The sequence below is a fragment of the Marmota flaviventris genome, chromosome 5 (genome assembly GCF_047511675.1).
Source record: "Marmota flaviventris isolate mMarFla1 chromosome 5, mMarFla1.hap1, whole genome shotgun sequence".
NCBI classification, from domain to species: domain Eukaryota; kingdom Metazoa; phylum Chordata; class Mammalia; order Rodentia; family Sciuridae; genus Marmota; species Marmota flaviventris.
Window position 1 is genome coordinate 90271390 of NC_092502.1, and position 24670 is coordinate 90296059.

Below are 24670 nucleotides of genomic sequence, written 5' to 3' on the forward strand. Positions count from 1 at the left end.
ACTGGAATATGGTATCTTAAAGAAGATCAGACAAATTACTCATTCTGGGAACAAAGACTTTTGAAAGCTGTCAGCTTACTGACAGTTATGATGAACATTTATTTCAGGCTTATAAAACATATTAATCAAACTTGTTCACAGCATGATGGTCCAAAGAGTGTTAATTTATATTTGAGAGATACTTTAAATAAGTTAAGAATACTGTTAACATATATAAGTACAAAGCTATGGTGTTTTTTTCCCCTCCAAAATGAGTAAATACTTTTCTCAGACTTACAGAATGAAGTATACTGCAGCATTCTGGTTATTACAAGACTATTTGTAAAAGACCTATACACCATTCATTGAACCTTGAAAAACACTTGAAAATATGGGTTGCATTTGCAAACTTCAGTGTATGACATGGAAATCTGGCAAGCTGCCTGGCTTCTACTTAAAGGATTGTCATTCTGGGAAAAATAAATTTTTCTAACTAGACAAAAGTCAATGTTTTCATGTTTTACTGCAATCAAACTGATAGAGCTGACAATTTAATGTCTCAACACTTAAAATATCTGTGGATAATCAGTTACCTCAATCAATCATAAACACAAATCCTTCTATTTTCAAAGCCTGTGTGTCTGTGACTAAGATGTAAAACAGTTTGGCGAGACTCTCTCTCCACAACACCTCACCAACTACCCCCACCCTCATCTCAATATTCCTGATTTGTCTTTAGCTATGCAGATATTTTTACACATTATGCATCTGGAAATAACTTTTAACGATTAAAGTATGATCAAATTTAGAAAGTTTTCTTTCACTGTCCTGTTTTGTTTAATTTTTATGGATAGTTTATAGCCTGTTTGCCTGTCAGAAAAATATGGCAGTGTGCTGGCATTCCTGCTGAAGACATCATTATGAGTGAAAAAATGCTCAAGGCTTTTTCAAGGTGGGTGCTTAAACACACATTTCTCTTCTTTGACTTCAGGGGATGCTGATAGCTACCCCGAACAGGTATTTTTGGGTCAAATGGTGTAGTGCTGGCCCCTTAGGATTTCCTGGCAGGCCCATGGAATAGCTCACTTCTAGAAACTTAATCATGATGATGGTGATTAAGGTGATGGTGATAATGAAGAAAGGGAGACAGGGAAAATGACACGCAAAGGTGCCTGAGGGATTGGATCCCAGTTAAGTATGGATTCCGCAGGGCTGACAGGTTCAGCTCACAAAGCTTTGGTATTGATAATAATGGGAAACTTCAAGTAAGTTTTAGAAATCTGTTTGTATTAAGATGTGCTGCGGCATTTCCACAACACAAGAACAAATTTACTGGGGCACATTGTTCTTCTTTGAACTTGATGAGAATTTTTGTAAATAGTTTTACATTCCTAACAAATAATTACCCTGAACACTCTATAAGCCAAATCCCTTGTTTGGAGTATTTTTGTGTATTTTTTTTATGTGTGGTATAGCTGTATATATGACATACACACTCACCACCACTGCCTCCTTTTTTTGTTTCTTTGATTATATGGAGTTTTGCAATCAAACTAAGCAGTTTTAGGACCCTTGGGGCAGCATCTTTTAGTTCCCCGTCAGGCTACGTTGCAAAACAATCAATCTTGCTCTCACACTCACTTGGCGGAAGTGCCACGACACGAGCAGCGCAGTGCTTTGCTCTTGCCATGAAGCCTGGGTGACAAAAGTTTTTACAAGAAGCTGACTGTATTTGGGGTTATGAATATGCAATGACTCTCATTAGTATTGAAGAGCCAAAGAAAGCAAGGGCTGACATCCCTCGCCACTTTGAGTTGCTGTAGAATCGGCTAATGAATTGTCTTGCTCGCTTACTCACAGGGTCTGCTGTTGTGGCTCCTAAGTTCCAAGGGGAGTTGCCCATTTTGAGACTACCATTGACTGCAGAAATTAATTGTCAAGAACGACTCTTGATTCTGTGAAACAATGTTTAGGCAGTGCTTAGTTTGTCAAAACAGAAAAGCACTAAACTTTGCATAAGATAATATCATGAATAGGAAAATTTAGAAAGAGGCACAAGAATGCATATATGTACTATATTCATCACTGTGTATAGATATGCTTCCATCCTGGATCATTGTACAGTATGTGTTTCTATATATAGATGAAATCAAGTCATAGAAACCTGACATATCCTTCCAAATGGAACAAACAGAGATGATAGAAAATTCCCAAAATGAATAGGGTTGAAACAGAAAACTATTCCATCAATTCTTTACTGTATTCTTTCTTTTTTATTCCTGGGTCTCTGCCAAACACTTTGCAGCTCATACAAATACCATCTTTCATGAATATGTCACTGATAAGGATATGTTTGTAGCCACTGATTAAGATATCTGAACTGATTTGCAGTGTAAAAAAATATTCAAAAGTGCTCAGAAACCATTTAGAGTGGTCCCACTTCAATAGGATAAATTAAATGTGTTTTTCTACACCCCTCCTCCCTTGACATTTCCTTTCAACTTGAAGAGAACTTCTGTGGCTTGCTGCAGATTGTAAAGGATGGACTGAATAGAAATTGATGTTACATGCTAAAAGTTAGGGGATATGCTGTAAGCTGTGCAAATTTGGCAGTGAACAAAGAGCAAGTCCTTATATTAGGATGTTTGCTTCTACAGTCATTTATTTAATCTGCAGTGAAAAGTTATCTCTTGTAAGGAGACAGATATATGCTATTTTGTGAAGCTTTAGAGGGTAGTGTTTCTGTAATTGCCCTATCAGTTTGACCAATCACTGGAAACAAGAAAAAAAATAAGCCCAAGAACATATACATGTAAGAGTACCAAGAATGAGTACAGCTTAAAATAAATGCAGTTCTGACAAAAGTGGCTCAAGTATCATACATCAAACACTTGTTACCTCTGCTGGCCTTAGTGACTGCACATAACTAAGAACAAATCAGTGATAAAATTTCAAGAAAGATGAAACCGTCTGGGCCTTTGCAAAGACCATCAGTCATTCTGCAGAGCCATAATGTTATTTGTTCAAGTAATCCTTCGCTTCCTAGTTAATGGACTTAATACTCCCTCCACCCCTAGACTAAATTCACAAAGGAAATCTTTTTCTTTTTTAAAATTGGACACATCTTCCAGAGGACTAATAAGATCTGGTCACAAAACAAGCTACTAAATTATTCAGTTAATTCATAAATTTGCATTCTCACAGCATCTTGCTGTCAGTGTAGGGTTTAAAAAATTTTACTGTTTTAATTAAGTACTTATTTAATCAGAAATAAAGTCCCTATAGAGTCACAAGAATTTTATGATTTCTCAATACTGTCTTTCTAGATATACAAACATTTTCCATTATATGACAAAGGTCTACCCAGGTACATCAAAATAAAGTATGCAACTCTTATGGAAGACACTCAGATTTTAAAATATACAAGTGGAGATAGATCAGCTGCAACAATGATATCTAAGCATAAACTACTTAAATTTAATGGAAATATTAGTCAATATCTGCTACTATGAATATGCAAATTACATTATAAGTGAAAATATTTTAGGCTTAATTGCCACTGTGGTGGTTTTGACTTGGCTCTATAATTAACATCTACATTCTCGACTTTGTGACTGCTGTAAACATTATTTATGAAAGTTTTATCCAGATATAATTTGGTGTTTTTGTTTTTGTCAGACACTGGTGTCTAATGAAATAAAATGCAAAGGACACATTTTTCTGAGTGGTTCATCAACAATCATTTCCTACAGCTCCTTTCCTATACACAACCACAATATGATTCTAACACTAGGGAAACAGTATGTTATATTGCTACTACTCATGTTGTTTTACCATTTATTGAGATAGAATCTGGACAATTGCAAGAAAATAGCAAACATACACATAGATTTAGGCAATTATTTGATTCTCCTTTGTATACTCTATAGCATACACACCTATAATATAGTGTTTTGATACAGTCTTATGAAGTGGATCAGAATTGGAGTATTCTATGGCAGACCATGTACTAGAAATCAGATGTGTTTTTTCTCCTCTTGCACACATGTGTGCATTCACAATGGGGAGGGGAGAGAATGAAGAGGAGTTCAGCCTTTGATGAGCTTACCTAAAATTTTGGCAGTAGAGGGTATTTTAATTTGAGCATATATAAATTTTGTCCTTTATGGCTTAATATTGTTTTCATTTGGATTTACATATTGATTTGGAAACAGCATAATCTTTTCAGTTTTTAGGATCTCAAGAGGTCTTGATCTGCACTTGAATGTGCCAAGGAATTTACCATCAGCAAGTGCTACTCAATATATTTCCTTGTCAACCATAAACTAACATTTATTGAGTACAACTTAGGTGTTGGGGGTGGGGAGAGATGGGCTAGGAAAATACAGAAGGCAGAATCTTGAGTACCAGGAAGTTTACAAGGTGGCTGAGGTGAAAGATCACAGGGGAACATGGAGACTCATTTACAGAGATACTTACCAACAAATATAGATTAATTTGGTGCACTGTGAGTACAGGATTGTTTCAAGGTTGCCAGTGAGATTTAAGAAAAGCCTCAGTAGGGACAAAGATACAGACTTTCCTTTCTTTGAAGACAAGAAAGAATACTCAGAATTCTGATAATCAGTGGTACAGAATGGATCATTTCCTTACGTAAGAAATACAACTTAACTTGAAACAACACAAAGATCATACTTAATGTTAAAGCACAAGAGTTATATGTATTAACATAAAAGTATAAGAATGATTACTCTTAAAATTAAGTTTCCTGAAATTTTAGGGAAACTTCAATGAGAATAGTAACTGTGCACTCATTTGTTCTTTTGGATATCTCCTGACACTTCTAGTCACCAGCCTAAGATCCTCTCAGACCACTCTTTGCTCAGTCACTGATGAGCAACCTGCTTCCTGTAGTGGAAGCTGGCAGGACCCTGCTCCAGCTGTGCTCACCATCAGTTCCTGTGCTATGGAGACCAGCAGGCAAGTTCCTACTTGGATTTTGGATCTTAAATATTTCATTAAAACTTGTCTTTACTTTGAACAGGACTTCAGTGTGTCTAAAACTCACTTTATTTCAATGTTAACATTTCCTTCCAAACTGATATAATTTGAAGTTTAGAATTGGTGTTTGGATTTTCCTTTTCATTTTTCTCACTTAAAAATTATATCCTTAGATAGGGAGGAAAAGAAACCCCATTATTTCCCACAATTGCCACTTTAAAATAAGAGACAAGAGTGAGAGAATATACATCAAAAAGACTAGCATTTTTTAAAGAATTTTTTATTTTTATTTTTTTAGTTGTGATAGGTCTTTATTTATATGTGGTGCTGAGAATTGAACCCAGTGCCTCACACATGCCAGGCAAGTATACTATGGCTGAGCCCCAGCCCCAGCCCCAAGATTAGCATTTTTAATAATTGTTAGTTTTTTGTTGCCATTACCAGACTACCTGACAAGAACAACTTAGAGAAAGAAAGATTTATTTTGGCTCTCAGTCTCTAAGACTTCACCCCATGGGAGGCTGTCTTTAAGATAGAAACAGCATGGAAAGGTATGGTGGAGGAAAGCTGCTCAGATCATGGTAACCAGGAAGCAGAGAGGGTAGTGGAGAGGAAGGAAAGAAGGGGCCAGGGCACACCTCAGTGACCTACTTTTCTTCAACTAAGTTCCACCTCCCTGTAGTGTATTCAGTTCTCCGTGGATTAATCTGCTGATGAGGTCAGAGCCCTCATGATCCAACCATTGCATAAAAGCCTCATCTCTGCACCTTGCTGCATTGGAGATCATGCTTTCAACACATGGACTTTTGGGGAACATTCTAGATTCTAACCATAACAGCTTCTTTTTTCCCTGAACTAACTCTTCAGTAGTCTTGCCTGAATATATGCACAAATGTTGATTCCATGTTGATTGATGCCCAGCAAAATTATGCAAGATTCCTAAGTCCTGTGTTGGAGAAAATAGTCATTGTGTACCCAGAAGAGGGGAAACCTTTTTTCCTTGATAGGTTCCTGAAAACTGATATAATTGTTTAATTACTAACCACATGCCTGGCTCTCAGTAAAAGTATGAAGTTGTTTAAAAGAATTTTTTAGTTTTATTTTTTTAGATGTTGATAGACCTTTATTTATATGTGGTGCTGATAATTGAACCCAGTGCCTCACACATTTACTTTACTTTTCCACTCTTCATGATAATAGTTTTCCAGCTCTCCTCAGGTAGTACAACAAAGCTTGAGGTTATTCCTTCCCAGGGAGGGTCCTTGCTTTTTGAATAGGAGACCTTGGGATTTGAGGTATGTCAGGGACATGGCAGACATGATGCTGGCTGCCTTCCATATGTGATTGTTATGTGGCTTACTCTGTGTGGATGAATAGGAATGGTGCTGAGAAATGGATTAAGTGAATTGTCAGGCTCACACAGGTAGCTAGGTTTGCAGGTTTAGTGACTTGAGAGCCTATGTTCTTTGTATTAAAACATTTTAAGGTTTGAATCATCTGTGCTGGAAGTTCAGGCTTTGTGCCAGTCCCACAGGAAAAACACATTAGGCTGGAAGCATTACTCTACCTACTGCCCTTCAGATTACATGAGGTGGATTTAATTAGTTCTGCTAACTGGTTTTGTATAGCTGTACCTTAAGTCTTTTTAATGTAGGCTTATTTCAGAGACTTCAATCTTTGTTTTGAACATATTCAATTAAATTCAATTTAGCAAACATTTATTGAATGCCTGTTCTTTGCCAGGCACTGTACTAGATGCTGGTGGGTACAAAGATAGTCCATTTAGGGAGAGAGATATTACAAGACCTAATAATTATAATACAATTCACTGAATGATATAATAGAGGCATATGCAAGGGACTGAGGGAACATATGAGGAAACAATTAATTCTGTCCTGAGGGAAGATGTCAGGCAGTGCTATATTGAATCAGAACCTCAAAAGACAAGAGATCAGAAATTTCCAGAAGAGGCTGAGAGTTCGTTTCAGGTGATGGAACAGCATGAGGATGTGTATGAATATGCCTGGGATGTTTAGGGGACCGAAATAATGGCAGATTGTAAAACCAGTCACAGATTCTTCCCCTTCGTGCATATAACCACCCACAATAAGACTTCTATAGGTTCTTCCAATAATAAGTGGATTCTCTTGAGTTGATCATGGTCTATGTATATCAGCAAACATGAAACAAGCAGAGCCCTGAAGAGTTCTTATGCCCTAGGGTTTCTGGAACCCTGAGGCTGCATTGTGAATGAGCCAGGAGGATGAATGGCCACATACAGGAGAACCGAGGGTCTGGCTGACAGTGTTTGAAACACTAGACTTGTGATGAGATCATCTTAGATCATCTAGTTACCGGCTGATCCACCGTTGGCTCATAAACAATGGGAGAGTCCAGGGAGAATCAGTTGTTAGTTCACATTTCTTCTGATCCGTCTAGGTTGTTAGCCCAGACAGAATGATCCAGATGACTCCAGACTTCCGAGCTAAATAATTGGGTCTTTTGTTGTCCAGCAAAGCTGGTACACAGAGGGTATATGTAGAGTACAGGGAATACCGGAAGAGGAGGTGGAGATGATGAAGAGGAGTAGCATTTATGGTATCATGCTTTGGAGTTCAGAATTTTTCTAATACCAAGTTTTTCAAACTTCATTAATTCATATAACACTTTCATCTTTTTGAAATGTCTTCAAGCTACCTGAAAGGTTTTTCTTTAAATTACTCAATTTTTGTGCTGAAAATTATTTTGAAAGTAAACTTACTATTAACATGACATCCCAGTCTGATGTGTTAGTTCTGTTTTTATTAACCTATTAAATGTGTAAATATTTAATCTGTTGATATGTTTGCTATCAAATATCATCTTAGATATTATAAATGGTGCTTTTTATGATTTTCTGCTTTAATCAGTAGGAATCAAGAATAGTGAGGAGAATAATTGGAGACAGAGAAGCTACTGAAGAGGTCCAGGTGGGATATGGTGGGTGGTAGACTCAGAGACTTCAGGTTTGTTCCGGAAGAAGAGAATGGATCTGGTGACAGACTTGAGGCATGTGGGGTAGAAATAGGGAGTGTGAAGGAGAGGAAGAAGTGCAAATACAGCTGAGGCAACTAGTTCAATAGTTTGGCCATTGAGTGGATACTGAAACTATTAAGAAAGGGAAAGGAGGAAAAAAAAATAAACAGTCACCAGATGCAGTGTTACACACCTGTAATCCCAGTGACTCAGGAGGCTGAGGCAGGAAGATTGCAAGTTCAAGGCTAACCTCAGCAATTTAGTGAGGCCCTAAGCAAGTTAGTGAGACTGTTTCAAAATAAAAAAAAAAAAGGGCTGGGAATGTGACTTGTAATAAAGCACCTCTGGATTTAATCCCCAATACCAAAAATAAATAAATAAACAAACACAATTGATTTGAAATACTTGTTGAGCTTGAGATAGTAGGTCATTTGAAAACAGGTGTACTAGGCATTTGGATATGTAGATATGGTCTTAAGATATTATTTTTGAAGTCATCAATATATTTAGGTGGTAGGTAGTTGAAGTTATAGGAGTTGATGATGTCATCTAGAGGAAGTAATTAGTAGAGAGGTGTTCAGCTGTCTTACCCTCACCCAGACTCTTAAGAAACACATTGTACTCCAGCTAGAGATAGTGAGCCGTTTGTATGGGTGATGATGGAGGGTACCTCTGTACATGGAAAATGTAGACTGTTTGATTTTGATGGACTGCCTCCACTCTTTGTTGATTTAGAGTGAATTGAAGGTAGGACCAAGGATGAGGAATTAGTGAAGAGAAAAAAGTAGACTGAGAGGCTGGCTTGTCTAAGAGGGAGAGAACTGTTATAGAAATGAAGGAACTTTAGGATGAAAGGGCAACCCTCAGTGCCAAACGCTGCAGAGAAATCCAGTAGTATGAAGATTGTTCTTTAATAAGAGCTGGTTCCTCAAAGTACAATAGCAAGGATATATTGGAACAGAGAAAAGGTTTGGGTGAGTGATTTATGTAGGACTGTTGTGTGTTTGAAATACTCCATAAGCCTTAAATATTCAAGTCCAACAGAATTTGTTATTGTACTCTATCAGGCTTGAAAATCAATGTGGTTTTAAAAAATCTTCTTTCTCTGTCCATAGTCAATGTCTTAGAAAAGACATTGTCTTGGAAAGATTTGGTAAGCACCATTTTCCTGATCATAGTGAAAAGTAATGTTTGAGCCTGTACTTAGGAAATAATGCTAGAGATAAGGATGCTGACGAACATCTTTTATATGATCACTCCACATGTGGACCTCCTGCCTCTGGCACCCTTGGTTTCCAGAAGCAAGTTACCTGCTTTATGTTGTTTTGGGTTTATGGAAACAACATTCTTTATTGGCAGAATTGGAAATCCATTAGCTTACTTGGTTCTCAGATAAGTTCTATACTCATATTAATAATTTCTTTTGATATTAATACTATTTTTAAAATGAATGAATTTTTATCTGGCTTTGTCTGGAGCAAAGGTCCCAGATCAGGGCAGCAGAATTTCCTTAGACATGATTTTGTACCACCCATCCTACTCAGGGAAGTCTCTGCAATTCATTTGACATGTGATGGTGGCTTCACCCTAAATGTGCCCTGAAAGCATTCCTGCTGTGCCCCTTCCGTACAAGTTCAAACACATCATGGGAAGTGAACAAGTGGAGACCCAGCTTTCCTGGAAAGAATCAAGAAAATCTTGCCTCACCCAGCTCCACCTGGGCACTGATGTCCGCTTCAGGAAATTTGACCACCCGTGGAATAGAGACTGTTGTCCTGCTCACTTGGCACCTTCCTCCTTTTCTCCTCTAAACTCCCCAGTGCCCTCTTCATGCTGCATTCTAAGTTTTCCCAGAGAAGGGAAATTGCTCCAGGACCTTTTATAAATGAAAGAAGCGGTGTCTTTCACTGTAGATTCATCAGGGCAGCTGGATTTAATTATCTACAATTAAATGTGGTACTGTGTTGACTGAGGCAGGAGAATGACACATTTTAGAAAAACGAAGCAGTCCAAAGCTAGACCTACAGATTATTGTATTCATTTGGACTTGTTTTAAACAAAGATATTGAAATGCTAAAAGAAAATGGGTGCATAACAAGGAAGTTAAGACATAAAAATAAAAGGAAAAGGAAAGTCTTTTTTGCTTTTCCCTTGCTACAGTCTTTCTAATTCCATTTTCTGCTCCAGGATAATGAGTGCATTTTAAGTAAAACCTGAGTGCTCTTTTTGCTCCCTGTCTTCCAACTCCTGCAAATACCAGTTCAGCCACTCTTTCAGATCCACTTCAAGGAAACATAGGCATGAAAACTATCCCCCCCCATCCCCCCCCCCCCCACCGTTTGTCTGAACTGACCGCAGTTTTGCATCACACGCTGGGTCCAGTTGCTGGAGTGGGGAACCAAGAGCCCGCGAGCAAGCATTTAGCTGAGTGAGACAGGCGGGCCGTGTGGAAGGATGTAGGTGAGCCAGAAACTAATGGGAAAAATAGGGGGTTGTCACTAATTTTGATGTGGGGATATCTGAAAAGCTCTTCTGCATGCCAGGGTATTTGAATATTTGGCAAACAGCTGGCTGGGCTCTGGGAGAACGCCTCTCGATTCGCCTCGTCAGATGTTCAAAGATAAAATGAGGCAGCCGTGTGCACGCCAGCACATAGCTCATAGCCTTGCAGTCAGTTTTGAATTTAGATTTGAATTGTGATATCAATGTCATGGTGGCACATGCTTTGAGAAAGTACTTACAGAGAATAATTGAAAGATTCAGTGTGAAGCTTCTGAAAGCCGTAATTTAAAGTTCCAGAAGCCTCCATATTACTCTCACCATTAAAATTTAAAGTGACAGAAGCCCAATTATGTATGGTTATTTTCTTAAATAAAATCATATTTCTCACCCAAGTGAAAGATTCATTGCTGCCCACTAATCTCTGTCAGGAGAACCAATCTCGGTAGCGTCCAGTGTAGGCAGCGAAGACCGAAGCTTTATCCTAGGGACAATGGAGCGGCACTGGGTGGGGGGAAGCCAAGCTGGAAGGTCTCCATGGAGGAAGCTCACTTTCGGGAGTCTGATTTGCATGATAATCACCATTATGGATCCTCTCTGGTGCCAGCCTCCACACTTAACCAAATGCAGTATAACTTTAAGAGCAGCTGAGAAGCCCGAGAAGGGGCCCTAGCACACATTTTGCAAAGCCTGAATGACGTCAAAACCTGCTAGTTATGAGGAGGCTGCAGTTGTAAAGCTGAACCACGCAGGGGAGTGGAGACTTGGAACATAACTTGTAAACCTGATCCATGATATAACACTGGGCACTGTTGAAAGATATGTAGTGTCTCCTCTCTTCTTTTAACTCAAAGAAATCTGTTTACCAGAAGGAACCTTGTCTTATTAGGACTTCTGTGGCCACTGAAATTATGGCATGAAAATACATCTGTGGAAACTTTCCACAGAAACATTTCCAGTGTTGAAATGTTAGTCTCTGTCAGATAAGAATATGGAGCCAAATTTTTAGACTATGACTCTTTCCACCAATTTATTTGGTCTGTTTGATTTTACTTTACATTGCACTGTGATTTGGGGAATATGGTATAATGGTAGCCAGAACTGCCATGAAAAGTTATACAGGGCCAGTCAAGCTTAAACCACTGTTATTTATGAAAAACTTTATTCCTTAGAGTTCCTGGGGACAAATAAGCTTGGGAATCAACTATTATCATGATGTATGACATTGAATGATACAATATATATATCTATTAATACCATTCTAAGCGATGTCTTATAAGCAACAAATCACATTATTTCTCAAAAATTTCACAGTTTGATAGAACATTTATAAATAAGTCTTACTTCTGCTAAGTTTTTGTCCTGACTTTAGTATAACCAGCCCTTCAGCAGTTTGGAGTTTTATTTATTTTTTGTTTTCTGTATTTATCCTTAGGATCAATCCACTTTTTACAATTACATATTACTCTGTGATATGAGCTTAATTTCTGAAACTTCCTTCTCTTTGTTCATGACTCAGTAAGAAGCATGCATCCACATTCACTTATGCCCATGATTCCATCCCTGTGTTTAGACTCTTGCTGTAAATTATTTGTTTTCTTTCATTATTTTTATTGTTAACCTTTTCTTAACCTCTCCCTTAAAAATTAAAAAAAAAAATCCTTACTTAAATTTCCTATTTTGTCTTCTTTCTTTCGATTCTCCTTGACTCGTCTACTTTCTTGCCAATGCTTCTTGCCATTCACTATTAAACTTTTTGCAATTTGGATTCAGCAGCCTCTGATGTATTTAGACTGCTTTCTGAGGCAAAGACTACTTAACAGACCACTTTTTCTCACCCTGCCATAGAGGGAGAGTGACTTATCTAATTGGTAAATTTTGGGAGAATATCTGGGCCACCTTAGCTTAATGTCATATTTCTATGTGGAAAAGAGCCTGCCTAGCAAGTGCTCACATTATTCCTGAGGCAAGGGCCCACCCCAGCTGTTGCTGTCCTGATTTACCTGGATGGTGAATTCCATAGTTCAGATAGCCAGGTGTGTGTTGCTCTTCACACAACTGCCTCCTCCGTGGCTTCAATCAGTAATAAAGCTCACATTCTAGTCTCCCATCTGTTTTATTTTCATATGGTTTCTTAAAATTTAGAACTATTTTGTGTGTTTATGTATTTTATTTATATCACATAACAGAAATGTACATAACTATATATAATCTCTCAACTCTGGATGTTTAGATCACTTAACATTTTTGCTATTACAAACACTGTTACAGTGAACATGGTGGTGTTATTATTTTTTGTGAACTTGTGCTACTGTTCCTATAGCATAGATTCCTAGAAGTGGATATATCATAAGATTTAATTGATTAATAATAAGCAGACACTCAGGATTCTCAGAGAGCCCAGAGTTTATCCCACACTCCCAGAAAGGATATTTTCTTCTTGCTGTGACTTTGAAAAGTACAGAGAACAAGACTCTATGTTCTATTCATAATGCCTTCCAGCATTATATAAATATACACATTATGTGATAATTCCTGGTCATTTAACATGGCCAGATTTTCTACTCATGCTGCACTTGTTTCTAATAGAAATATGCTTCCATGTGCCCTGAGTGGGAAAATGTTCAAAAATGTGACAGTCAACCAAGCACATATCTGCAGTACCAATCCCACTGATGCTACCGGCCAGTAACTGCAAATGCTCCAAATAAATTCTATATGCTCTGGAGGGGACCACCTGAAGAAATCAGGATGCCACAGCTATACCAAGTTGCTTCTATCAAAATGGCACCATAAAAGACATGATGGGAGTCCTACTCTTCTGGCCCTTGGAGGCAGAAGACTAAGTCCTACAGTGAGTCAGGTTGACAAACTGATCAGGCAACACAAAATAAGGGATTGTCAAGTTATGGAAGTGCCAGATAGTTGTATTAGTATATACTGTAGAATAGGGAATTTGCATTTTTTTTATACTGCATGGAGAATAGATGTGGGAGATTAGTTCACTCTGGTGTCCAAGACTGTAAACCTATCCCTCAGAATGGTCCTCAGCAATCTGTTTTTACATCTTGGTTTTCTGTCTTGTAGAAGTGGGTGATCTGTTGGGAATCTAGTCAGATTAGAGATGATCTTCAGTCTGGCTTTACTCCCTACATCACAATGAATCAGGTCTGAAAGAAGAGTTGAGCTGCTCTTCACCTGGATTGTCCTGCTTGTGTCCCAAGGCTGGTTTCCTTGCCGAGATGTGTAAGTCAGCTCTTTTATAGGCTGGCCTAAAGAAAAGAAAAAGAAACAGAAGCAATTTGGTATAGCTGTGGCATCCTGATTTCTTCAGGTGGCCCCCTCCAAAGCATATAGAATTTATTTGGAGCATTTGCAGTTACTGGCCGTAGCATCAGTGGGATTGGTACTGCAGATATGTGCTTGGTTGACTGTCACATTTTTGAACATTTTCCCACTCAGGGCACATGGAAGCATATTTCTATTAGAAACAAGTGCAGCATGAGTAGAAAATCTGGCCATGTTAAATGGCCAGGAATTATCACATAATGTGTATATTTATATAATGCTGGAAATGACCAGGCAGCCTGGCTGTGTTAGGTCATCCGCTGCTCACCAGAGAAGTTTGAAATGGACTTTTAATTATAATTGCTGATTTGCTGTGAGTATATTCTTTAATGTGAATATCTGATTAGGTTAATTTTCTTTAATTGATGAATAAAGCACTTAAACTTGTAGGCTTGAGTTTGTTGTTACATACTGGCAATTTTATGTTCTGACTTGTGCTGGAGTACAAATTACAGGCACTCCTTGTCTGTTTTAGTTTTGAGGTCACTGTTCTTCCTTCCTTCACCTTTGTGTGGCTTTTTAGACTAATGGAGATAGAGCAGGGCTAAGTGACTATTAAACTCTTTTCCATATACAGTAAAAGCCATTAACATGGACCTCACTAAATTTGGAATTTATGAAAATGAGGGCAGGGCCTGGGTTAAAGTTTACTTTTGCATTGTCTCCGAACTAAAGCTTTGCTGAGCTAATAAAGAGTATAAATAAGATTATAGGGGGATGGCACTATTGATTTAAAAAGTGGACTTTTGAAGCTTGTCAGAGAAAAAGCCTTGTAAGAGAAGTAATGAAATAGTGTGCAGAATGACACAGTGCAAATCCTGGGCCACTTACTAGCCATGTGACCTTGATTTCTCTTGAATATTTCCTTCATCCATAAAATGGAGATAGTTATCTACTTTATAGGGTTGCTGTGAGGGTTAGGATTAATGTATAGAAAGTGACTAGTGTGAAGTAGTTACTTCATAAATGGCAGGTAATTATTGCCAACCTAAAATACATGGTAAGCTGATTTCAAATACTTTTCATTTTTTCTCTAAAGCAAGGTAGCTTGGAACTTCACAGTTTGTTAACATCACCTGAGATATTGCTTTATTATTATTCTTGTTACTTGATTGAAGGAAAACCCTGGCATTTGGTGGTTGTAAAGAGCAGGAGTTTGGGAGTCAGATAAACTCAGGTTTGGAAGCAGTACTACTGCTTATTAGCTATGTGGCCCTGGGCAGATTACTGAATGTCTCTCCAGTTTTGTGTTCTAATTTGTAATAATGAGAGCTTAGTACTGTTTTAGTGCATTTATGCTGCTGTAACAAACTACCTTAAATTAGATAATATATGAAGAATAGAAATATCTATCTCACAGTTGTAGAGATTGGAAAGTCCAGGATCCAGCATCTGGCAAGGGTGTCTACTTGCTGCATCCTCACTTGGTAGAAGAGGAGGGGGTGGGGAGAGGGAAAATAGAGGGAGGGAGGGAGAGAAGGGAGTGAAATTCTTCTTTAAAATAGCACCAATCCTACCTGTGAGTTTGGAGTTTCCACCACTATCATCTTTTAAATTTCCACCATTTAATACTGTTACAATGGCAATTAAATTTCAAGATGAGTTTTGGAGGGGGCAGAAAATTCAAACCATAGCAATATCTGCTCCAGGACTGTCTTCAAGACTAAATGAAATAATGCATGTAAAGTGTTCAGCTCAGTGCTTTTCATGTAGTAAATTATCAAATGTCAGCTGTTGTTGCTATCTTTTGATGATTGTCCACACATTACACTTTTCATTCATTTAGACTTGTCTTCTTCAGTTCACCCACATTCATGAATTTGACTCTAGCTATAATTTCTCTTCTGGGTGAGAATTTTAAGCATGTGAAAATGCCTTTATAAATAGGGGTGAAAAGAGAAAGAATAGAATTTTTAAAGTGGGGGCATGAAGAACTAAAAGTTAGACCTAAATTACTGCATGGTGAATTTGGTAGATAATCTTTGTGTCCTTTATTAGAAGTCTTTATATTAGTTAGAAATAAATGGAACTTTATACATAAGTAGTAACAAGAACAGAGCATTGGCCAGCTCATAGCATTCATTGAGAGAGAAAAACAGTAAGTCCTAGCCAGACTTTATTTTCATCTTCCTGCTTTTCTCTTACGTTGCACTGGCTATATGAGGAGAAATGTAAACAACATAATGTACTGCATTGAGACTATGATATATCCTCCCCTTAATGACAGGCTTGCACAGTGTGTAGACTCCTCAACTCAATGGGTCAGACTGAATTACTTCAAGGACTGGCAAATGGGTGCCACTGGTGGTGAAATGAAAGCAGCCAGGTACAAGTGTTTATTAAGTGCTCATCATCAGGAGAAACATATTCTCTTCCATGCTATTTTGTAGAAGTGTGAAGTACCCATTTTCCTTTGTAAAAACAGAAGAATTACATTTCTTGAGATTCTTTACTATAACAATACAAATTTACAATCATAGATATGTTATAAAACCAAGGGGTTTTTTTTTTTTTTGTATTATGCATGAACAGTGTGACTTTGTGATAATACTAGTGGGGACAGACCAATATTAGTGGGGCAGACCAGTTTTATTGGGCCATGTGCCTTTGGCTTTCCAAGACTGCCCAAGTTAAGTATGTCATTAAAAAAGTTGTCAATTTATTAAGATGACAATCAGTGGTTCAACATATGAGTTTTTATATGCATAAATTCACAAGTCAGAAAAAAACTTTTGTCAGACCATGTTGTCGAAGACTTTGGTAGAAAATGTCATCAGTCTGATGCACACCATGCGAATTAGCTGTTTTATATCAGTTTTTTGTTGGAAGTACTGAATTGTTAACTGGTAAGGTATGGCATTATGTATCTAAATCTGGTATGTCAGCAATATCAGGGATATCGAATGCTTACTACATGCAGGCACTGTGCTAGAAACTGGGGATACAATAAGAATAGCAACAATAAAATGGCCTGGTCTCCTGTAGCTAACAATAGCCCTTTGACATGGAAATAGACAAAAAAATAAGTTTATGGAGTTTAAGTGATTTGTCCAAGGTTGGACACCTGTAAAATGGCAGAACTGGAATTACAGTGCTGTATTTGTAACAGCAGTCTAACCTATATCCTGGTTAAGAGATCACATAATATAATGGCTTAAACAAAATAGAAGGAGCTCTTTGGCACAATGGGGCTGCTGAATCAGCTCTGAAGTCATTATGTATAGACTTTGGTTAATGGAAAAATAAAACTTCTATTTTAGTCCTCTGCTGTCCCTGGATATTGGCCTCATTAATATATCTGAAGGTACTTAAGTGTTCTAAGGGCATTCCTGGAAGTGGGTATTCCTAACTTCTGTTTGTGAACAGGCCATACCTAGTTGCCAGGAGGGCCTGAAAATAATCTTTGAAGACATGCACCCCTTAAAATTCAGGGTCTTTATTAAGGAAGAGGGGGATAATTGGAAGTCTGTGTTACCTGCTAATGAAAGTGTTGTTTCAAAGTGTAATTTTGGCTATAGAATTGTCCAAATAACAGTGGTCTTGTGACTTTGGGTATGCTTAAATCCATTATCCATTTTTTCAAGTAATATCATATCAAGGTTATGTATATATGTATGCAGTGTGTGTATGATATATTTAAATATTCAAAATATGTGAGATATCATGCATTTTACATGATTCCTCAGTAAATTCTGGCCATCTGCAAGTGCTGATGCAGAATTTCACACTAGAAGTCCACTGGCTTTACTCTTTGGCAGAAAGGCTTGCAAAATCCCCAGGATTTGTCTTGCTTGCATCCTCACTCTCAAAAAGGTCTCAAAGATCTATGTTGTAAGAAATGTGTTCTCAGAGAAATGCCTTCATAGAAATGAAATTATTCTAAGGTTTTTTAGTAAGCTATATACTCAGTACATCAATCACAAACAACTCTGATCCAGAACTTGTTTCTCAGAATTCTTGATCTATTCTGATGTTTAGACATTTACCATTGACTATTGAAAAAGCAATTAATATATATTTATTGAGATAATACGTAGATATTAGTTTATTGAGGTGGATCCACAGATGCTTGCCTAGGTGGCATATAGGCCCACAGGTAATTGGAGGAGATAAGTACTGGATAGACCTCAGGTACACACTCATGTCTTCTCACACTATCTGGACCCTGGCTCCTGCCCCTAGATCTTACTCAGTTGCTTCTGGGACACATGGAGCCTTACATATGTACAGGCCTCCTTGGTTCTCCTTCTTTTCCTCTGGGTCTACTTTTTAGATCTTATTTCCCTGTTGTCAACATGAAGTAGGAGAAGAAAAGGATAAAGGCTTAATATACAGCTCGTCTAATTAGTCTGCCCTAGGCCTTATCTTGGGAGGCAGAGTGATATTTGTGTGTCTGTAGAGGGGACTCCTAAGTAGGAGGCAGTTCCAAAGCAGTTTTATGACCCTGGCTCCAAGAAGTAGAAAGAAGCAATCTAAAGAGAGTGAGAGTCTAAGAGTCAAAACCCTAAAGAGACCAAGCCTGCAGAAATTAAAGCTTTAATATTTTCTCTCAATATAGCTAGAGCTCCACCTGCTTATAAGAGGTTTAGCTGAGTCGGTGACTTGATTCAGTGACCTTGTGTCTTTTTTTCCTTGGGGGTGGGGCTGGCTGGGCAGGCAGAGAGGCCAGGAGGAGAGTGGAATTTACTGTCCTTGTGCCTCTGCAGGTCAGCACTGGGTACTGTGGAGGGTACCATCGTAAGTGTAAGACGTGGTCTTTGTTCCAGTTCTCAAATAACTGCCAGTCTATCTGGGGATCTAGTGTATATGAACCATTTAGTGAAAATCAAGTACTGAACAGTGTGATATTGATTATTCCAAAGGAATACAGACGATAAATCAGTGTGAATTTTTGTCTTGGGGAAGGCTTCTTAGATTGTGTCACAAGTGGAGTGCTAAAGGATGAAAAAAAGCTAATTAAGAAGAATGCAGGGGCTGAGGTTGTGGCTCAGCAGTAGAGCATTTGCCTAGCACGTGCAAGGCCCTGGGTTGGATCCTCAGCATCACATAAAGAAAATAAATTAAAAATATAAAGGTATGTAAGAAAAAGGTGAAGAATGCAGAAGAGAGGATGTGAACAAAGATTCAGAATGGTTTTCAGGTCAGCAGACCTATGCACTTGAAGCAGAGACTTCATGTAATAAAGTAGAATAGGAAAGTGAAAGACTTCAAAAACCAAGTGTGACTAGCACATAAGAACCCATATAAGATTTTTTTTTTTAAAAAAACAAAGTTAATGTTAGCTTTTTAAATTTTTCATGGAATGAAATAAGAGTAAATTAATTAATGACTGACTAATTGGATGATATATATATATATATATATATGTGTGTGTATATATATATATGCACTATATTTTTACAATACATAGAATGCAATGTATAAAATGATATATATTATATATACACAGAAATTAGAAAACATTGTAGTGTTATAATTTATCCATGGAGGGCAGAGGGCATTCTTGTGAAAGATCTCAAAATATATGTTCCCTAGATCTCTGTTCTAGGGAACAGAACAGGACGAAGGCAAGTTTAGGTGTGAGGTGACTGGTTCAAGGATTGGTATCTGAAGAGTTCAGCATGAGATGTGACTAGCTGAACTACAGAAAACAGGTGAGGTTCAGAGTCAGGCATGGTGGTATGGTAGTGGGCAACCTCATTGCAGCTGTATGCCAGCCAGCAGCCAGGGTTCTGGAAAGGAATCTAGGGAAGGGTTGTATTAGAATTCTAGTCAAGAAGATTTAGATTCAGGGCAAAGCATAGGGCATTGTTGCCAATAGGAAAGCTAGTGAAGGTAGAAGCCAGGTCTGAGGACTGAGCCAACGTATCAGGAATTAGAACCAGAGCAAGAGATGATAAATTACTGTAAACTCAGCACAATTCTATGCATTGCGGCCAATGAAAGAATTCTGGCCTATTTGGTAGGCTGAAATTGCTTCCTTCTAGTCTGAGCCAATGAAGATGGGTTGAAGGTGATAGCAATGCTGAGCCTTCTAGAGACTTCAGGAATGGCTGAGGTGGAAGGCCAGGGGAGGCTGTATTACTTGATAAGAGTTGAGATGATGCAGAGGACACCTAGTCACAGTAAGGAGGCTGGCATAGTCCAGGCTGAAGAGAACAGTGCCTGACTGAGGAGAGGTGGTAGAAATGCAGGAGAAAAGGGATGGCGAAGGACATTTCCAATGAAGAAGTCAGTAGGCTTCAGTGACAAGTTTGCTATCATGGACAGAGAAGGCAGAACCTGAAATGATTTCAGGTGGATTTTAAATGCTTGAGTAATATGACATTTTCTCTCATGAGCTGAAGGGGTTTTCATGTACAAATGCAATTATTTTGGCCTATTTTTAAAAACCCAAATAAAGTAAAGTAGTAAGCGAATCAATGCTAGGCTTACTTGTGGGTTTGTTGGCTTTACATCTCATTCCTGCGGGTCTGCATAGGGCCATTTCAGAGCAATAGTCACCCAGAGCATGGGAATAATTAGAAAGTGTCCTTGTAAAGATGTGTCCTTCCTGGCCCAAGATGGTACACTGACGTTCATGTACACAGGCATGATTGAAAAGCCCAAGGTGGGACCCATGTGGATCCTGCCATGCTGCTCTCATGGGGCCTTTGCTGCTGTAGCTGTTTGAGGTGTTGTTCTGTGCCTCTTTGACCCACCTGGCTGGATCAGCCTTTGCTGAAGAACATGTGCTCCTGCCTGGTGGCAGCTTCACAACCGGCTTCTCTATCTGCAGCTGTTTTTTCCCAGCTATTCATGTGGTGTCACACAAAAGGAAGCACGCAGGGACTTCACTATTCACAAAGGAGGATGGCTGAGACCTCAAGGGGGACACTATTTCTCTTTGTCAGGGCAAATACAGAATCCTTACTTGGGTTGGGAAAATTTCTTTTTATAGGTATGTGATATTTCTCTTTTTATTAGGTTTAAGTCTGCATATGGGGGTGAAATGGATTTCGGAATCATTACACAAAGTAGGGAAAAAAAATTTAAACAGCAGTATCACTATAAATGACCCTGGTTGTATTTTTGAAATGTTGAGCTAAATATATATATTTTAGTGATCAGTGAAAGGCCAACTTTGGCACTTTTGAAAATTTGTTCTTTGAAAGGCCTGGATTAATCATCAGTTTCCATTTTGTTCACAGATGTACTGCTTCCAGAACTTGGGGGACAGCCACTGAATTTCTGCTTCAAATCACCTCTCACTGGAAATAGAACCATTGGAGAATCATCTTGTTACCTTCAGTGAAGGAAACAAATCAAGGCATTGAGAATGCCACAGTGGTGGGCAGCCACACCAGCTTTGCAGAGGAAGTTTTCAAGACAGTGCAGCTCACGAGCCAGAAACCAGCAAAGACTGAACCCATCCTTTTCGTTTCAGCTGCTCCTTAAATTAACGCAACCCCTTCAAATTAATGTGAATTGAAACATGCATTGCCTTTCAACTTAATTGAGTACTTACTATGTGTGAATCACTGCACAAAATAGGGGAGAGAAATAGAGGGAGACAAATAAGATGTGGAGCCTGCCTTCAATGAATTTACAATTAGTTTCATGTTGCTTATTTTTTTTCTTCTGCTCTTAATTAGGTGTGTCCCCAAGACAAGAAACAAATGAGTGGAAAAGTGTGTTCTGTAAGTATTTAAAGTCCCATTAATGAAAAACAAAATTAAACAAATTATAACAACACAACAAACTCATGTGGGCAACTCAGGACATTTTAATTTCATTTTTTTTGGTTCGACTTTTGATGGATAAGTTCCATTTTATTTTACTTATTTATCTTATTTTGTGGTATTCAGTGGATGTTAGAGACATTAATATGTAGTTTGAGTTAATATTTTTTGAAGGGTGGTAACAGGGATTGAACTCAGGATCACTCTGAGCCACGGAGCCACATCCCCAGCCCTATTTTGTATTTTAGTTAACACCTCGCTTTTTCTGAGGCTGGCTGTGAACTCTCCATCCGCCTGCCTCAGCCTCTTGAGCCATTGGGATTACAGGTGTGTGCCACTGCGCCCGGCTAGAGTTAATTTGAATTAAGTTCTATATTTTTTTCCTTTAGGTGTAGATCATCTGTTGGCAAAGTGTATTGTTTGTACATTTCTTAGTGAGTGAGAAGGTGAATCACACCTGTTGTCTCTACAGGTATCAACCCTCCATGTCCTCAGGTCTTATATTCTGTGTGTCACTAGCATGGAGAAAAGGAGGATGTGAAACTTGGGGTGGTACTCCTGGACCCCAGATTGGACAGGGAAGGAGCAAAACCCACCTGGGCAATGGCTGTCTGTGAAAATTTGACTAAGTAGTTATTTCATTGTTCATTGTGTTGTCCTCTGTGTTCCCTAACTTGAATGACTACAATTTTTCTAAAAATTTATTTCTGATTTGAGACTAAGTGTAACTTGTGATTTTTCCAGTGTTAAGGCTTTGACATGACTGTAGACACTAGACATTTTATGTAGTGTCTGTGACACATTTTAGTATGTATGAGCCAACAATAGACATGTCTTTTGTCTTGAGTAGTGTCCATCTGAATTGAAAATGTGCCAGCTTTTTTTTAACATCATCAACAGACTTCTTAATTAAACTGCCAATACATACTGCCAATAGCACTGTGTGCTGTCTGATAAATGAATGATGAAAGTGCTGCTTCCATCTTATTAAACAATGCTGCTGCACATATAATGGATTTAAAGTGCTCTTTGAGTGGGGTACTATATTGCTCCCTCTATAATTTGATGAGAATTCTCATACCCTCTCTTTTAATTTCCAAAAATTACTATTTTGTTCTTCAGTGAGGAATAGCTCTAATTTGACCAGTAACTGCTTATATGATTCCTCCTTAGTAGGATGAATTGCCCCATACCAAACTGTTCATTATGATAGTGTATATTTATGTCACTTTTAGTTTGCATGATGTAGCTTCCAGGAATTCTTGGTTATCAGCTTGTGTTATACCTAACTTTATATCCTATTCCCCATACTGGGAGATTTTTTTGGAGCATAATCTCTTCATTCCTGATGCCTACCTAACATAGTACCTGGTGTATAGTAGGTGTACATTCAGTTTGGTGATTATGGAATGTAAAGTAGCTCTTTCACTGTGGATCTTAAGGCTCTATAAAAGATGGGGGAGGGTCTTGCTAATGGAATATTACCTTTGTTGGTTTGTAGTTTACAGTCAATCTTCTGAGGATGAACTTAAGTAAAGAACATTTTCATACAGTCTAGTCCCCTGGGCCTCTTAAATGGTGCCATGGGGTCACTAGTTCAGCCCTATTTGTACCCAGGTCCACTCTGCTGCCACTGGCCCTTGCTCCATTCTCCACATAGGGTGGGGCCTTTAAAGAGGCTGCTCCACTTTTTTTTTTTCCTCCAGCTTCTCTATCACTAGAATAAAAAGCACTCATCCATGGGGTACTCATGATATGCTAGGCACTAAGTGCTTTATATGTATTCTCTCAATTATCTCATTTAAACTTCACAACATCCAAGTGAAATAGGCACCACCTATCACAGAGGTATGTCTTGCTTAAGGCATGGATATCAAAATCCAGATCTCTTATACTCCAAAGACTGATCTGTTAACCCCTACCCTCTGTTGCATCCCAGGAGAAATTTTGGTGCCTGGTGAACGCAAGCATGTGTGTGCTTAATATATGTGTAGGGGCAGATCAAATCTGGATAAAGTCCAGATTCACTGCATTTAATATTCTTGAATGACACACTGTCTAACAGATAAAACCCCAACAAATCACAGTTGTTTGAAGAATGGGGGAAGGGCTGAGCAATTGGGAAAAAGCAAAGTTGGAAGCAAACCAATCTGAGTCAAACCTTTACCCTTTACCTCATAATGTTTTAAAAAAAATACTTTCTTTTTTATTTAAACATGGCCTGACATCATGTGATAAATCAAAGCCTGACGTAATTGACCCAGAATTGATCTCCAAATGTCTTTGGGGGGAACATGCTTTAACTCTGGTGGTTGATTCTGAGGAATAATTGCCACCCTAGAAAGGTAATTACATATGCCATTGTTTATACACATAATAGGCTCAGAATGCATGTTCTGCACAAAAGGGAGGAATATCCTGCTTGCATATCAGGAGTGTGCATTATGGATTGTGTCAGAATGCCACAAATAGCATTTGAACTTCTCCCTATTGCTGCTGATTATTTCTTCTTCTTCTTCTTCTTCTTCTTCTTCTTCTTCTTCTTCTTCTTCTTCTTCTTCTTCTTCTTCTTCTTCTTCTTCTTCCTCTCTCTCTCTCTCTCTCTCTCTCTCTCTCTCTCTCTCTCTCTCTGTATTATGGTGGGGGGGGAGGTTAGGAGTGAGGAAGGGGATGGGCCATGAAGGATGTTTGTTGAGCTAAAATGGCAGTTCTTTGCTTTTCCTTAATTTTTCCATTTCTCAAAAACATCTTCTGGATCTGATTCATTTAGCTTGATCTGGTAAGAACACTAATTTCTCTCTGCTTGGCATATGCTTATTAATGAGTTCTTATATTTCCTTCCATTAATGATGGTTTACTTTTTGGAAATATATGGTGAGAATCCTTCTCCACAACATCTTCCCAAATGCCCTGATTTGACTACCCATCAAGTACACCAACCAGCCAGCCAAGGTGGTAGTCTTTTCTCCTACTGTACTTTCTGGTAAACTTAAGTGGAAATGAAGCCACAAATTAAAGCACTTTATGCCTTTTCCTTTAGCCATAAGATAGGAGTTATCCTAAGTAAATACAACAAAAAAAGCTATTCTGTGATTGTCTAACCCTGG

The 24670-nt window shown here is 38.3% G+C and overlaps 1 long non-coding RNA gene across 1 annotated transcript; it reads left to right on the forward strand.

Annotated features, from left to right (window-relative positions):
- The first annotated feature begins 845 nt into the window (after window positions 1-845).
- On the forward strand, window positions 846-22609 carry LOC139705786 (uncharacterized). The gene is made up of 3 exons (XR_011707613.1): window positions 846-931; window positions 4827-4959; window positions 21033-22609. It is a non-coding gene; the product is annotated as an uncharacterized lncRNA (long non-coding RNA).
- The last annotated feature ends 2061 nt before the right edge of the window (window positions 22610-24670 follow it).